The 16,380-nt window shown below is 34.0% G+C and overlaps 1 long non-coding RNA gene across 1 annotated transcript; it reads right to left on the minus strand.

Annotated features, from left to right (window-relative positions):
• Positions 1-10,827: 10,827 nt before the first annotated feature.
• On the minus strand, positions 10,828-11,898 carry LOC141633490 (uncharacterized). The gene is made up of 2 exons (XR_012538247.1): positions 11,670-11,898; positions 10,828-11,249 (listed from the first exon to the last, which is right to left on the minus strand). It is a non-coding gene; the product is annotated as an uncharacterized LOC141633490 (long non-coding RNA).
• Positions 11,899-16,380: the final 4,482 nt, after the last annotated feature.

The following is a 16,380-nucleotide window of genomic DNA, read 5'->3' on the forward strand; positions in this document are numbered from 1 at the left end:
CGCATTTAACATTGTATACGTTATTATTATATACTCCTACGTTACAACAAACTGTAACTATAAATAACATGTACAAAGCATCAAGATGAATACAATATGTCTTCTCTCTATTTTCTCTCTATGCATATTACTCTTATTCAAATCTTTATTCATAACATTTAACAATTATTTTTACACATAAATATATCAATCAATTAAGCTAAATTAGCTAATTACCAAACACTATGCACAGGGCCGTCTCCGACGTTTTCGGGGCCCTGTGCATAATTTCAAAATAGGCCCCAAAAATATTTACATTATCCTCAAATATGATGTAAATCTGTAAATTGCTACAAAAAAAAACTCGTAATAAACGCAAGTTTTTTTGGCGAAACAAGAAACTCTTCATTTTCTTATATATAAAAACACAACTCCACTAAATAGCAAGAAATAATGTTGATCAGATGGTTCTACCTTCACACTTATGGTGGTTAGTTGGGGGTTCGAATCCTACCAAAAACATACATTTTGGAATAAGAAAATAAAACCTAAAATAAAATCTCTGCTTCTATTTTGCGCTATATACTATACATATACAACCGACTGAATTTCAGATTATGGGGCCCCTCAAAATCGGGGGCCCTATTCAGTTGAATGGGTTGAACACCCTCTAAGCCGGCCCTGACTATGCAAGTCATAAGAATATACTAGTTTTCTTGCCCGTGCGTTGCACGGATACTAAAATAATGTATGATAAATTTCACAATAAAATGGAATATAGACATATAGTACATCGTTCATGTCTAAGATGTTATGTATGCCGTATGACCAACAAATAATTCCCAATAACATAATATTGACATAAGAATAAAAGTGTGTTTTTTTTAGGAAAATAAAACAAATATGAAGTTTATATATATGATACTTGGACTGATAGTTTTTGAATTTTGTTCATTAATACTTGTTTGTTTTTCAATTGGTCAAGGAAAACAATAATATCTACTCTGCATAATGAACTCAATGATGCAACAAATCTCCTTCTTTCGAATAACAACCATAATTTAATCATTGTTAAATCAAATTGTAATTATGTAAAAACATTTAGAAGTAGTTAGAATGTTATATCTCCCGGTCAAACTATAAAAGTACGTTTGAATGTGAACCAAATTCCGACACAATACTACATGGCTAGGGCTGCTTATGACCCCCCCCCCCCCCCCCTTTCTCTTTATAGCAATAGTCTTGGCCCCCATATTCTCATTTGAAACAAAATCTTTCATACGGACCCCTATTTTTCTTCCCTATTTATACACATGATCTAAAACAATCTCATCCCTTGAAAGATCGATCCTTGTCTCCGAAACATATCTCAAATTTATCCAACCAAGTGAAAAACTAAACCTCTACTTCTAGAAAAATCCACCATCCAATGGAAACTAACCCTTGCTCTCGACAATGTTGTTTTTTAGGAAAATAAAACCAATATGAAGTTTATATATGTGATACTTGGGACTGAGAGTTTTTAGATTTTGTTCATTAATACCTGTTTGTTTTTCAATTGGTCAAGGAAAACAATAATATTTACTTTGCACAATCAACTCAATAATGGAACAAATCTCCTTCTTTGGAATAACAATCATAATGTAATCATTATTGGGTCAAATGGTAGTTACGTAAAAACATTTACCGGTAGTTAAATGTCATATCTTCCGATCAAACTATAGACGTGCCTTTAAATATGAACCAAATTCCAACGCAATACTACATGGCTGAGGCTGCTTATGACACCCCCTTATAACAATAGTCTTGCCCTTCATCTTCCCATTTAAAACAAAATCCTTCACCCAGACCACTATTTTTCTTTCCTATTTATACACATTATCTAAAACAATCTCATCACTTGAAAGATCGATCCTTATCTTCGAAACTTCTCTCAAATTTATCCAACCAAGTGAAAAACTAAACCCCTCCTTTTAAAAAAAATCCACAATCCAATGGAAACTAACCCTTGCTCTTGACAGTGTTGTTAGAATTAAGATTTTACTTTAAATTGATGGGGTCAAGATTAAGTTTATCAGTATGATCTTTTGAGGTTTCTTGTTATTATTCATGTTACATATATGTTTTAATGCAAGCGATATTTTGCTGATAAATAACCTTATTTATTATCACTATCCTCGGTAAACTCATCACCCTCCATAAATGCATCATCCCTCCATCCCACTAATTTACCCGCAAAATAAAACATCAGCCACTGTGATTAGTTCTTACTACTTGAAATAACCTCCAATCCACTACCACTATCACTACCTTTATGCCACGTTTTACATCTAAGAAGTCATAAATCACATTCACCTCCATGAAACACCAATCTTTACTCTAGATGATATGGATCCCCGTCTCCCTTATCAAAGTCAATTTATTTCTCCTTCAACAAATTAAAATTTAAGAAGCAATCTTCTCTCTTATCTTTCTCTCTCTTTCCCTTCTTAGTCTTTTTCTCGTCCCCTCCCCTTCCTCCATTCCAGATACTCAAACAAAGTGTTTGGGTACTATATTTGTAAACTGAATAAGTATGAATATTATATATATGCACGAACTTTGCTATTTATTTCATTTTGCATAAATAAATCTTACCGCCTCCATCTCATTTTTATTGTCCTTTTTTTCTTTAAATTTTATTATCTCATAATTATTATCTCCTTTCTCGATCTAGTAAAGAAAAACTTTAGTCAACCAACTCGTCGCAATTAACCTCGTTCCCACTCAAAACAACCTTTAGCCCACTACTTAATCCCTTCAGTTCACACATAAAACGGTCTAAAATGCAAAGCTTTCATCACTCTCTTGAAAAGTCCATCTAACTCAGAAAACTAATTGCTACTTTATGAACTTCACCATTTTTACATCCCGTAAAAATTAAGTTGAACATGACAAAAAAAATGCAGAAACTTAGGTTTTATTTGATAACCAGGATTGGACATTTTTATTAGCATTTTGAGAGTTTTTACACTATTTAAATAACAAATGTGCTATTTTGAGTGTTGATCATCGACATATTGAAATAGTAGATTGTGGTGTAATTTCCTATTTTACATTATGATATTTAATTAGTATATTATAGGAAAATAAAAATTGAGTTTTTTTATCTCTCGAGGAAAATTAAAGATCAAACTTTATCATATTTATAACTAATGTTATTCACTTAAAATATATAAATTTAAGCAAGTTCAAATAAGATAGCTAAAAGTTATAAATCACAAATCATACGAAGGCAAAAGATAATCATTTTTTTATTAGTATGAAATAAATGTCATAAACTTCAAGAGAATATTAATGAGGTAGAGAACTATAGAAGAGTTGGCAAGTACGTGACCTCCTTTTAGGTTTAAATTTTTTCTTTTATTTTTGTATTTTTGTCTAAAGGTGGTTAAAGCACCGTATTAACTATTACGCATGACGAATATGTCTCACCCTTCCCCAATTTGTATCTCTCCCTAAATTATAGTGATGATGTGCTCAATTTACACACACACACACACAAAAAAAAAATTATACCATCAACAATAATTATTTTGCTCCATATAATTGAATAGTACCGTTTTTTATGCATGTAAATTTGTCAGAAGAAAAGGTTGAGAGAGACGGTCTTCACTATGTTAGGGAAAAACTACTCTTACCCTTTTATGTGTTTTTCATGACTTTTTTTTTTAATGTTGATTGTTGCTTGAATTGAATCTTAACCTTATACATATTTCTATAATAAGTGTATCTAATTTACCTTCAGGCCTCATTCAAATCTATTTTATTACTCGTGGTGCCATTTTTACTTTAAATTGTAAAACAATCGCACAATAAAGTTTTTCAAACCATTTACTCATTTGTCATAATATGATATTTCGATTCGCAAATTAGCAGCAACTTTATTTATCTTTTAATACTCCTTGAAAAACAGATATCAAACTTTGTACTTATCAATAATTTGTGAATATCGTCTTATTTAAATTTTGATTAATATACTTTTATATAATGACAAATGAATGTGAATAATATAATAATAAATTATCAATAGAAGTTGAAGTGTATTGTGAGGGAAATAACTTTAAAATTAGTAGGAGAAATACTTATGACATTTGAAAAATAAACTTCGTATTATGTATAATTAAATATGACATTAGCAATAACAAAAGACGTAGGGGCATATTTCAGCGCTCATTTTACTCTTTACATGAGTAAATTCCATGTAGTACGTATTATTGCATGCACATTTGTCACAACCCAGTTCGGCATAGGGCCTTTTAGCCGAGGAAAAGGATTACGCATCTGAGGTAATACCTCAGACCTTGTAGTTTTTGAGCATATACACATTTTTTTTGAGCATATTACCATTTATAAATATAGTTTTTGAGCAATATTATATTTTTTTAGTGTAATGTTTTAGTAAATGTGCTCAAAAACTTTATACTAAAGCAGAACTCAAAAACTTTAAAATAAAACTCAGAAAATAAGCAATAAGAGGTACTACCTCAGATATATATTCTATGAACTACCTTTTAGCCTCATAATACCTCATTTTTTTAATTAGAAGTTGTTATAAAATTGGATATTATAAATATATCAAAGGTTTTTTTTTCCTTCTAATTTAATAAAAAGTCAACAAATACTAATGAATAATTTTTTAATATTAATAAATTATAGATAATTAATTTATTTTCTATTTCTAATAATAAAATTATAAAATAATTAATTGATTCTCATTTCTAATAGGGAAATCATATTCCTAATTATAATAGAAAAGTTTGAAATAATTATTATCTCCTAATTTTAATAGTATAATTAGGAAAAAAAAGCCTTAATAAATTGTTAATTTATTTCCTATTTCTAATAGGAAAATTCTAATAGGAAAATTATATTCCTAATTATAATAGAAAATTGTAAATAATTAATTATCTCCTAATTCTAATGCTGATAGTATAATTAGAAAAAAAAAGCTTCCTATTTCTAATAGGAAAATTATATTCCTAATTATAATAGAAAAGTTGTAAATAATTAATTATCTCTTAATTCTAATGCTAATAGTATAATTAGAAAAAAAAAAAAAAAAGCCTCCTTTAGTTATATACTAGATTTAATGCCCGTGCGATGCACGGGTCACTTGTACTATTCTGTCTCTTGAACCACAGCTGAACGTCAAGTTATAAAATAACCACTACAAATGTGAACTATTATCTACCATTAGGCTTGATGGAACTCCAACTTCAAATTGACAAAATTACTCATCTGAATACATATCTAATTGGCTAAAAGCACTTGAATAACTAAGACTAAGGCCTTGTTCTTTTGAGCTGAATGAAGCTAAAAAGAACTGAAGTGAGCTGCAGTGAGATAAATTGAACTGAATTGAGCTTAATAGAGATGAACTGGATTGAAGTGAGCTGAGATGAATAGAGCTTAACTGAATTGAAGTGAGCTGAGATGAATAGAGCTGAACTGAAGCAAGCTGAATAAAAGCTGAAATTAAGCCGAAAAGAACATACCTAATTCTATGCAATAATTATTAGTACAGTTCCAAAATGACCAAATTACGCACCGTAATACATTTCCATGACAACACTTGCATAATTAAGACTAATTTTAATAAGTACTATAAGTGTATTAGTAATAGCAAAGACATTTTTAAAAGGGATAGTTTTGGAATATACTTAAGTTTATATACACAACAAATGGTAAGAGAAATTTTGCCAATTACGTTAATCCTCAACATAGTCGTATAAAATTAGTATTAATTTAATGTATGTCATTCTTTTTGGGTTCGTGTTTAGATAACTCAATTCGAACACGACCATACTAAATTTCGTGTCATATTTATGTCAACCCACTTACATAAGATGGTCATTAAATCTCAACTAAACCCGTTAATTTTGTGTCTTTCATATCATATTTTCGAGTCATATCATTGTTTGCAACTCTAAGTTAGTACTCCATATCACATTATCACTCTAACTTTTATTGTCTCAAGCGTGTTACTTTAACTCGTCCCAAGAAGCCAAATATTTTCTCATACATACTCCAATTTAACTTAGCTAACCTATAGACTATAACCCATTTATGTAAAAGTAGATTAATCTGAACTGACAATGGGTAGTTCATACACTTAAAAACAACGTAGTGCAAGAGTTTTAACTAAAATTAAAATCTATACTTTAGGCAGTTTATAAGAGTTGGACTCTTAAATATTGCTTAAAAACTCAACTTTTAACGAAAGGTTTCAAATGTGATTTATAATTAGTGGACTTTCTATAACCGCTCGAAATAATACTCCTTTTATATATATCAAGAAAAAAAAACAGAATCCCTAGAAAAGAATAAAACAGTGTACATTCTTATAATCTCTGGATAGAGGGTTTTATATGTAATATTGCATACTAACAATCTTTTTTGTGAGATGATCATTTCAATTAAAATTAGGATGATGGTTGAAACTTAATCAATAATTTCATATTCTAATTACACGTATACGTTCTTTTCATACTTGTAATCAAACTCATATATAAAGTATATTTTAATATTATCTTCTCTATTTTAGATTTAGTCAACTTGAATACCGAATTGAGGAGTAGAGCACCGCACCACCTTATTATTTTAACACATATAGGCTTTGCTTAAAAGAAAATTTAACTGGTCATTTACCCGACCATTAGAAGTTAGTTAATGATGATTGCTGAGTAACAATTTGTAAGGGAGATAAAAGCTTTGATGTTTTTATTAAGACGTGAAATATAATAGAATTTCTAAGAAAAGCATAAATAAATTTCCCATATTTAATAGTGATTTGAGCGTTACGTATTCGTATACTTAATTGAGTAAATAATTGAGACTGGACAACTTTATAAGATTAAATATCGTCTACAATATGTAACTATACATTTGAACGTAGAAGTAAATCAACACATGCAATTTCTATTCTAACCATGTCATGTACCACTTATCAGTAGTGTTATTAAAAGTAGTATGAAATCATCATACATACTCCGTAATCATTATCTTTCTTTTAGAAAAATAAATTACCGTCTACTTTAAAGATCACATATTACACAATTAATCTAAGTCATTTGTTTACTTTTTGTTTAAAATACTCCACACATTAAAAAAAAGATAAATAAATAAATGGAACAAAGACAGTAACAATATATATTTGTTGGCGTAATAGTGGTAGTGAAATATATGCTTAAAAACCCATGCCAAAGCAAAAGCGACTACACCGTACAATGTAGCAATGTTTTTGTTTTCATGCAAGAAAAAGGACATGAGGTTAGTAGAATATGAGAGAGTTATAAGTTAAACCCTCAACTTATAATCATTGAAACATCCGTCTAAGTTCCATATATAGTACCAACCTTATTAAACCGGCTTGATTATCGTATAATACTTTGAAATTTCCTGCAAAACACAAGACAACTAATCAATACTAAACTTTTAAACACATTTACTAATACCCAAAAAAAAAGCAAAATAAGAAAAATACTCCGATCCGTAGAACACGTTATAAACTATCAAGCATAATTCATAAAGACAAAAAAAAAAAATCACAACAAAGATAATGCATGTCAAAAATACAAATACAACCGGTTGATCTAAAAGCATGAAAACAAAATTTAGACACTACCTTTATAATACTGTATTATTATTCTCAAATTTGTGGTGGATTGTAATGTGAAAACCGTATATATATATACATAGATATTGTGTCCTATTCAAATAGACCTTATATAGTTGTTCTACATAAAAAAAAGTACTCCGTATTTCCGTAAAACACATCCTATTCTACTGCCTCCCAAACTCTTGTACTCCATAGTAGTCAGCTGTGAGATATTTTGGTGATCAATTAGTAGAAGTTGACCTAAACATTATATCATAGTCAAATAGAAACTCATATTTATATATTCTTTTTTTAAAGTTTATTTATTATTGAGGTGTTTTGCTAATGTTGGAGACTCTGAAATCGCTCGAAAAAAGCTTCCTTTAATAATATACTAGATTTAATGCCCGTGCAATGCACGGGCCAGTTTGTAATATACTCCCCATATCCAGACCAAATGTTACACTTGTGTTATCCATCTGGTAAAATGGTTCTATTCACAAAAACCAATAACCTAAAAATAATAATAAACAAATAGCAGAACCTAAGATTAATCGAGTAAGAAATGGCAAGAAGAAGTTATGAAGAAGATCTAAATTGAGATCAATCCTAATTCCTATCATGCACAAATGCAACACGGTGAATCATAAGAGCAAAATAGAAAGAAAATTTATTTGTAATGTATAAACTGCGTTGTATCTTTATATGTGATCGTAATATTAGTTGTTTGAAGTCAAGCCCAACTCTTATTTTATTTTTTTTTTATTTTTATTTTTTTAGTTTAAGACAAAAAAAAATGAGAATAACATACGGTAAAAGATTGTAGGAGATTGTAGGAATAAAGTTCTATAAAATATAGAAATTAATCTAAAAGAATCTTAACTATATTATGAATAATAAGATCTTAGCTAACATATTCCACATCCTTGATAAATAAGTATTTAGTAGCTTATTTGTTAAATGCATTTCGGGTACCCGATTTTGTCAAAATAGCTTATTTGACCAAAATTTCAGTTACCTTATTTTTTTAAGCGTTTGACAAGTAACTAATTAAGCAAAATAAGCTACCTGAAATGAAATGTTATCAAGGGTAACATTTGAGATTTCAGATAACTGATTTGATTTAATTTTCTTTTTTACCCCTTAAATCTATACTATTAAATAATTATCATATTAGTATAGACCCATGCAATGCATGCCCGTTGTTTATTGAATTTTACCTTTTAGTATACTATATTTATAGAGTGTAAATTGACAATTCATTATTTTTTAACGTTTTTCATCATAATTGTATTTTGATTTGAGAGGAAAAAAAACAATTTAAGTAATATTCAATAACATGAAATGTGTATTTAATGAACAATTTTTTTACACACATTTAATGATATTGTTTTGTAATTTTTTAATAATATCTTTTAGCTACATACCTACCGGAGGCTTCGCTCCTTGGTGGCCCGAGATCAGAGGGTATGGCTGGTGGTTACGGAGGAACGAAGAGGCTGGTTCATTTGGAAATGCTTCGACAAATGCTTCTTTTTATTCTGAGAATTCCATTCATCATTATCTTATATAATATCTTTTTAATAATATCTCTTAACGAGAACGAAATTTTTATCATAAAAAAACGTAGAATCAAATCTTAAATAAGGTATTCCTATTCATTTAGTATATAGGGTATTTTTTTACGTCATTACATCAAAATCGGTTATTTTTCAGTTAGTTTGTCAAACATTTTTTTTATACGATCAACTACTTTATTAGTTAACTTTTTAGGTTTCAGTTAGATTTTCAGCTATCTTTTCAGAGCCTTAAGAATGAGCATACTACATACAAATTAGTCTTGTGTAGATCGATTTTACCTTAATAGGTTCGACTATGAAATTGAAATATATAATAAGAAAAGCAGTTGAAATATGATTTCTTTCAATAAATTGCATTTATCTTTTTCTCTCCGCATAAATGATTTTGAAGGGGTATAGTCCATTTACAATTCAAATTTCACTCAAAAACTAATTAAAGATACACCTATTTTATTTAGTCGTTGATTCTTTTTCTGTTGATGAATACAAAGTCTTAGAATTCTATCAGGAGTATTACTCAAGCAGTGAAGCATCGTCTGACTCTTAAATTAATGGAAAGATGTAAGTTTTTCCTATTATACATTAGAATAAGATGACTTGAATATTAGTCTTTTCCTTAACTTAAACACTAATAGAAATTTAAAACTACATTTGTACATTTGAGAGTGACTGAGTGAGCCGTAGAGGAAAGGTAATTTGCCGATTATATGATTACGTGATGTTTAAGGATCGGTACATCTTCCAACTAATCGTGTATTTTCTTGACAAACGTAAGTAGGTCAACTTAATTTAAAAACTTTTCCTTATCTCTTTACTTAGGGATCGTTTGGTTACCCACTAAACAATGCAGGAACTTGAATTCATGTGAATTGCAAAATGGGTATGTTGTTTGGTTACCCCAATTCACATGAATTGGAAGTTCCCATGAATTTCAATTCCTCCACAATGGAGGAAGTTGCTTACCTAGGTCCCCTAGGTAAGTTAGAATACCTACATGAATTGCACTTCCTCCATGGCAACCAAACATTTTTTTTGCAATTCACATGAATTCCAAATTCACGTGTTTTATGACTTCCTAGGCAATACAAATTCCTATATGCAACCAAACGACCCCTTAGTTTTTAAGCAACATGTCATCACACAAGTTCAACACCTACCTAGATATTTCAAATTTGATTAAACTAATAAAAAAACAAACTTCAAATTAAGATATTCTCATTTATATTGAGATAAAAAAGGGTTATGTTCTTTCATATACATGATTTTTAACATTATCTCTTGAGTCCCTTCTATTTTAAGAAGGTGTTTTACGATTTTTTTTGCATTTTAAATAAAGCGTGCATTATCTCTCTACAGCTTAGAAATATTATTGTGTTCTTTTGGAGGACCGTCCTCCTTGCTTTAAATCAATATAAACTCTTGAATTATATGAACTGACAATAAAGGCTAATGTAATCTTACGATTTGCATGCACTATATGAAAAATATAACAACTAAAATTAAAAGAATGATGTAAATTAATCTAGAGAAGTACGTGGTAGCTCTTAACATTACTAAGTAGAGACAAATTCCAAGTGTAAGTTTTTTTTTTTTGTTTATCTATTCATGTTATGATCGATAGCAAACAGGTATCCCTCAAGGGTATAATAGTCAATACAAAGCCTGGAAAAAAACAATTGGTCTCCCTTGTGACGGATTACCATTTGTGGCGGATATTTTGTGAGTAAAAATGGTAACAAAATGGGTTAGTGGAGAAAGGGGACCACATGAATAGTGTTGCAGAAAGAGAAAAAGTGAGTACTTTATGAGGTAAAATGGTATCCGTCACTCAAGAGTGACGGATATGTGCCGTCACAAACAAGAATTTGTGGGGAAAATAATAGTATGAATTTTGAGCAACAATAGCTTAATTTCCTATAGATTGCTAATTATTGATTAAGTCTGGTCGTTATCAAATACTCTGTGTGAATTGTTGGCAACATTAGCTTATTTCTCGCTCCTGATCCCGACATTGTTGAATCACCATATCGTCCACATGACTATTAGATAACCTGGTAAAAACCCCAATAAAATAGTGTAAATATTATAAAAATGCTAAAACAAATACATATCTATAAGAAAACCATGCTTTTTAGAGAAAAAAGTTCAATTAAAAGGCGAAATTGGAAGGATTTTGAAGGTATTGTTAATGATATGAGGATTTCCCTAAACTATACTCCGTGTTATACTTTCTTAAATTCGAGATAACAATAAAAAAAAAATTATAAAACTTGTGTACTCTCCCCGTTTTGATTATTTGTTTACTTATTTAATTTTTAGTTCAACAACTCCACCATATGAAAACGAAAATGTAACGAAGTCCAAAATTTAGGCCACATACAATTTTCATGTCGTAGCAATTACAGTACAAAATTACTCCACACAACATGACAATTGTTCATGCAATAAACAGATTGGATTTATCAACTTACTATAAAATCTTTTCCTTGCCCTTCGCGCTGTTTCTTATCTCGAAATCATCCTGCAATTAAAACAAAGCAATTGATTAGTTCTCAATTGGAAATTAATAACACGACTACACACAAAATTGAATTAAATTTTTGCAAAAAGAGGTGGTTGTTGACGCATATTATGAGAATATGAGGCAGTAGGATAACAATGAACTTTGATAACTATTTATATAGGATAAAAGTTGACAACTATTAGTGTTCTACATGAAGTAGAGTTTTAATTGTGAAAAAGTTGATCGTCATAATGATTTTATTATTATTATTACTATTATTAGACTCTATATCTCGAAAGTTATTTACTAAACTTGGATTCTTTGTAATCGCTCGAAAAAAGCTTCCTTTATTAGATAGACTAGATTTAATGCCCGTGCGATGCACGGGCCACTGGTTAGAATCTTTTGTATTTTTATTATGTTTTAAACATTATTGTTTATCTAAACTTTGAGAATGATTTAATTCCTACAAAGTGTCATTTTGTAAGATCGTCCGTTATAATCTCTATTATACTTAAATTGATAAAAACGAACAAATTATATGGTTCTTTCCTAACTGTATGTGCCAAAAAGATACAAAGAAAGAGTACATATAGTATTGTATAATAGATGATGTAGGCCTAACTAAAACCGACCCTTCTTTGCATTCATAAGAGATTAGTCTTAAAAGCTTTATAATTTGATGTTTAATATACAATGACCATGTATCTGACTGAGGAAACCTTAATAATCACAATGGCGTACCATATAATATGCCAGTGTCTTGAAGCATAGCCCGAACTATCTCATTCTTCCTCCTTCCCGAAGAGAATTTATTCTATTTCCGTTTTGGAGTGGATTAGTCAATTGTTATCTATTTGTGTTTTTACGGACCTTTTCATGTACAACTGGGAAATTGGTGATTTGTGTGATCAAAAATCTTGATCGAGATGAAAGGAGTTATAATATATAATATTATGGGAGTATAATGAAAAATATAAGTGATTACAACTTATTTGGAAAAGCAAAAATAGTAGATTCATCTTCTTGGTGGCACAATAGGTATGAATTACAACCTAATAAGACGAAATTTAATTTCACCATCATAGATTAAATTAAAAACAAAATACCAAGTGATCACACTTAAATTGCAATCATACAAATTAGATCTTAAACGTAAATTTCAAAAATAATTTTATAAATTGAAGAATACCTTATTTCATCCTAAAACCAATTGGTTATAGGGGTAGTTCCTTGATTATAAAGTGGTACAATCTATCTTTCTCTAAGAATGTGGGGCACTCACATGCAGATTTACACACCAACATTACAAAAATTTCAGAAAGACAATATCTCAATAGCGTTATTGAGAGACCTCTCACATAATGGAGTAAAAAAGTTATTGAATTTCATATGTATAGTGAACTTCCTTACGAATATCATTTTTAAACCTGTTCCGGGTGTAATTCCAGAGCAGTGTTGTTTACCACGCAAGCTTGGTGAATGGATGTCCTTCCTTGCCTTGACTATTCCTCTCGGTCTCTCCTGAAACGATGAACAAACTGAGGGCTCGGCTTTGCACCGAGCGTACTCACTCCGACGCTCAAGTCAGTGAACTTAAAGGGATTAAGTTGTATGTTACTTGACAAAGTATATTGTAGAGAGATAAGGGAGATTATACCAGATGAATAGTGAGTTTTAGGTTAGATTGTGGATCCTTTCCTCAATGAGGGTTGAAGAGTATTTATAGACTTTCACATTTTGTCACGTAGTGGCCAAGTGGGCCAAGTGGCGTAGCAGGTGGAAAGTCTGTTCTACCCTCGGCCGAGGGACCCATGGCAGGCCGGCGGGCCCTGTTGACTCCATGCCGAGGGGTCTTGGATATGAGTACGCGGATATATCTCCCGGCTGGCGGTTGCCACCGAGACCCAAAGTGACCGGCCGACAGTCGTGGGCTTCGGTTAGGCGATCTAACATGTTGACTTCTTTGTCTCTTGATCTTTGACCTTGCTCAATATGTTGACTCGGTCGGCGGTGCGAAATATGCCCCATCAATTTGCCCCCAGCGTAGTCTATGCCGTGGTATGGACCTTCGATGAGTGTTGAGCGTATTCTGCGCAAGTTGAGATTTCTTCCCCGGCTTCTTCTTCCTCGACTTGTTCCTGGCCGTACCGTACCATATCCCCCCTTCGCATGGATGTGCAATGGACATCAAATGTGGAAAAGAAGATGTCGCTGGCCGGCGGGTCCAAGGTTGAGAGTGCCGGATGCTTTGATTGCCCCCGGCCGGTGCTGCCAAGCTTGGTGGATCAGCTGGCCGTTTGGCAAGTGGATAAGGAGCGTGTTGAAGAAGATACGTCGATTGGCATTCTGCCAAGTAGCGTGTCAAAGAAGATTGGTAACTGTTGTGACTATTGACATTCCGTGGCTGCATGCTTGACATGTGTCTCGTTGTTGATTGGTTGACGCTTCGTGGCCTTTGCCCTGATTGGTCGGATTGAGTGGGCTTTGCCCTATAAATAGGAGAGTTAGCCCCTGAATTTGGCCTTCCAAATTCATTTTCTCAAAAAAATTTCTTCTTCTTGCTTAATTTTCTTTGACGAAACTTCTCTCTAGTCTTCGAAGCGTTACTCGGCGTAACACTCTTCCCAAGGTAAACAAACAAATTTTTCAACTTTTAATTGTTTAAGTTTTTGTTGTGAATATGTCTTCTGCTGATGCCGGACCTAGTAATCCTGCGCCGGGGTTCCCCCGTCGCGCCTTGATGAGGAGGAGGCACGCCGCCATCCCGATAAGGTCAGGGGCCCTAGGTCTCTCCTTCTCCCCCGGTTGATCCAAAAGTTACGGAGGATTGGGAGGATGATGATGATGTTGATGATGACGGTGATGATGAGGAAAGGGCTCATTCGATGACGAGAGGCCGTACGTCCCCGGATCACGCGACGCGCCTTTAAGATCGGCCCTGACCGTGCTTGGACCCACAAATTTGCCAGTTGTTCTGGTCCTGACTTCTTCGAACATCATTTCTCCTTCGGCAGGGAGTATAAGATTGTTATTCCTAAAGAGGGTCAGGCCGTCTGTTGCCCTCCTCCGGGTTGTATCGGCGTGTACATGAGACACCTGGAGTATGGGCTCCGGTTTCCTGTCAATGTATACGTTGCTACCATTATTAAAGCCATGAACGTCGCTGTGGCACAGCTGCATCCGTTGGCCGTTAGGACGATCATTGGTTTTGTGTGGCTATGCCGGTTCAAGGGGGAGATTCCAACGGTGAACCTATTCCGCCGGCTTCATCACCTTCGACTGAACGTCGTCGGTGGCAGGGGGTGGTATAGCATATAGACCGAGCCAGGTTATCTCACCGTCCCCAAGCTCACTTCCTGCAAGGACTGGAAGAAACGGTGGGTATATGTTGAGGTTCCAGGGGATTATCCACTGCCTCGGTCCTTCCAGTACCAAGTCAATTTGCGGTGCGAGAGCAAAGGGGAGCGTGAGAAATATGTCTCCCGGGGCAAGCTTAAGATGGACACCTTGAAGGTCCCTCTTAATCCGGACGAACGGCGGGCGATGAAGTTGTTTGAGACTGAGAAAGATGGGTCGCCGAAGGGATGGATGCCCCCAACGCAGATCATTCTTCAAGACGAGCCGCTCTGCCACGTCGGCCTCATACCGGCCCTAGCACAGGAAGAGTGGGGTCGGTGTGAGGCCCATCTCTGCTTTTAATGTTTCTGTTTTTTTTTAACTTTGATTTATTTCTTTTGTTTAACTCTTGCTTCGTTTCTTTTACAGACCGTTTTGGCCCGGATCTGTCTGAGGAAATCCTCTTGAAGATGGGACTTGACAAAGACAAGAACGTTGTTGAGATGCATCCGAAGGCCGATCGCGTGATCGCGACCGGCGCCAAACGACCTTATGGACCCGCGGTTGAAGGGCCTAGATACGACGGCGGCCCAGGCGAAGGTTGTTGGTAACATACCGCGCCGAACGCGAAAAAAAAAGTCTTCGGCGCGCGAGCGTCGACATCCCCTCCACTCCCTTCACCCAAAGGAGACGGTGGAGATCGTTGATATTACCGAGGAGGAGGTCACCTTGGCAGTGGAATCTCCTCTCTTCCGCAAGAGAAAAGAGACTACTGCTTTGCCGGCTTTGTTGCCGCTAACATCACTACTTACTGCTACCGAGGCCGGCAAAGAAAAGGGTCCTCGGCCAAGAAGGCCAAGCCTGGTACAGATCTATCCCGTGGCTCGACTTAGCCGGTTCATTAGGCGTTCTCGATGACAAGCTCTCTGGTATGTCCATGAATGTTGACATGGATGCTTTGATTGAATTTTTTGTAGATCAACCGCCGCCGTCTACCGGACACACTGTGTTGAACGGCGTCTTTGAGAAGCGACTAAATCGAGGCGAGGTGGTAAAGATGCCACCGTCGTCTCCTCCTTCCCCGAAGCCTACCCCCGCCCGATTAGGTCGGAGGGCCCGAGTTTGTCCGGGATGTTGTCGAAGTGGGGTGAGGTGGCGGTGCTCATATTGTGGAGCAAGAAAAGGCCATGGTGAAGTTGCCCCACGGCTTGAGCGGCTCGGGCTTGAGCTCGATCTTTGCGAAGAAGGAAGGCCGAGAGGGCCAAGGCCGAGGATGAAAAGGCGGTCCGTGCTGAGCGAAAACTTAGGGAGGACGCTGAAAAGGCGGTCCTTGCTGAGAG

The sequence above is a fragment of the Silene latifolia genome, chromosome Y, assembly GCF_048544455.1.
Source record: "Silene latifolia isolate original U9 population chromosome Y, ASM4854445v1, whole genome shotgun sequence".
Taxonomy (NCBI): Eukaryota; Viridiplantae; Streptophyta; class Magnoliopsida; order Caryophyllales; family Caryophyllaceae; genus Silene; species Silene latifolia.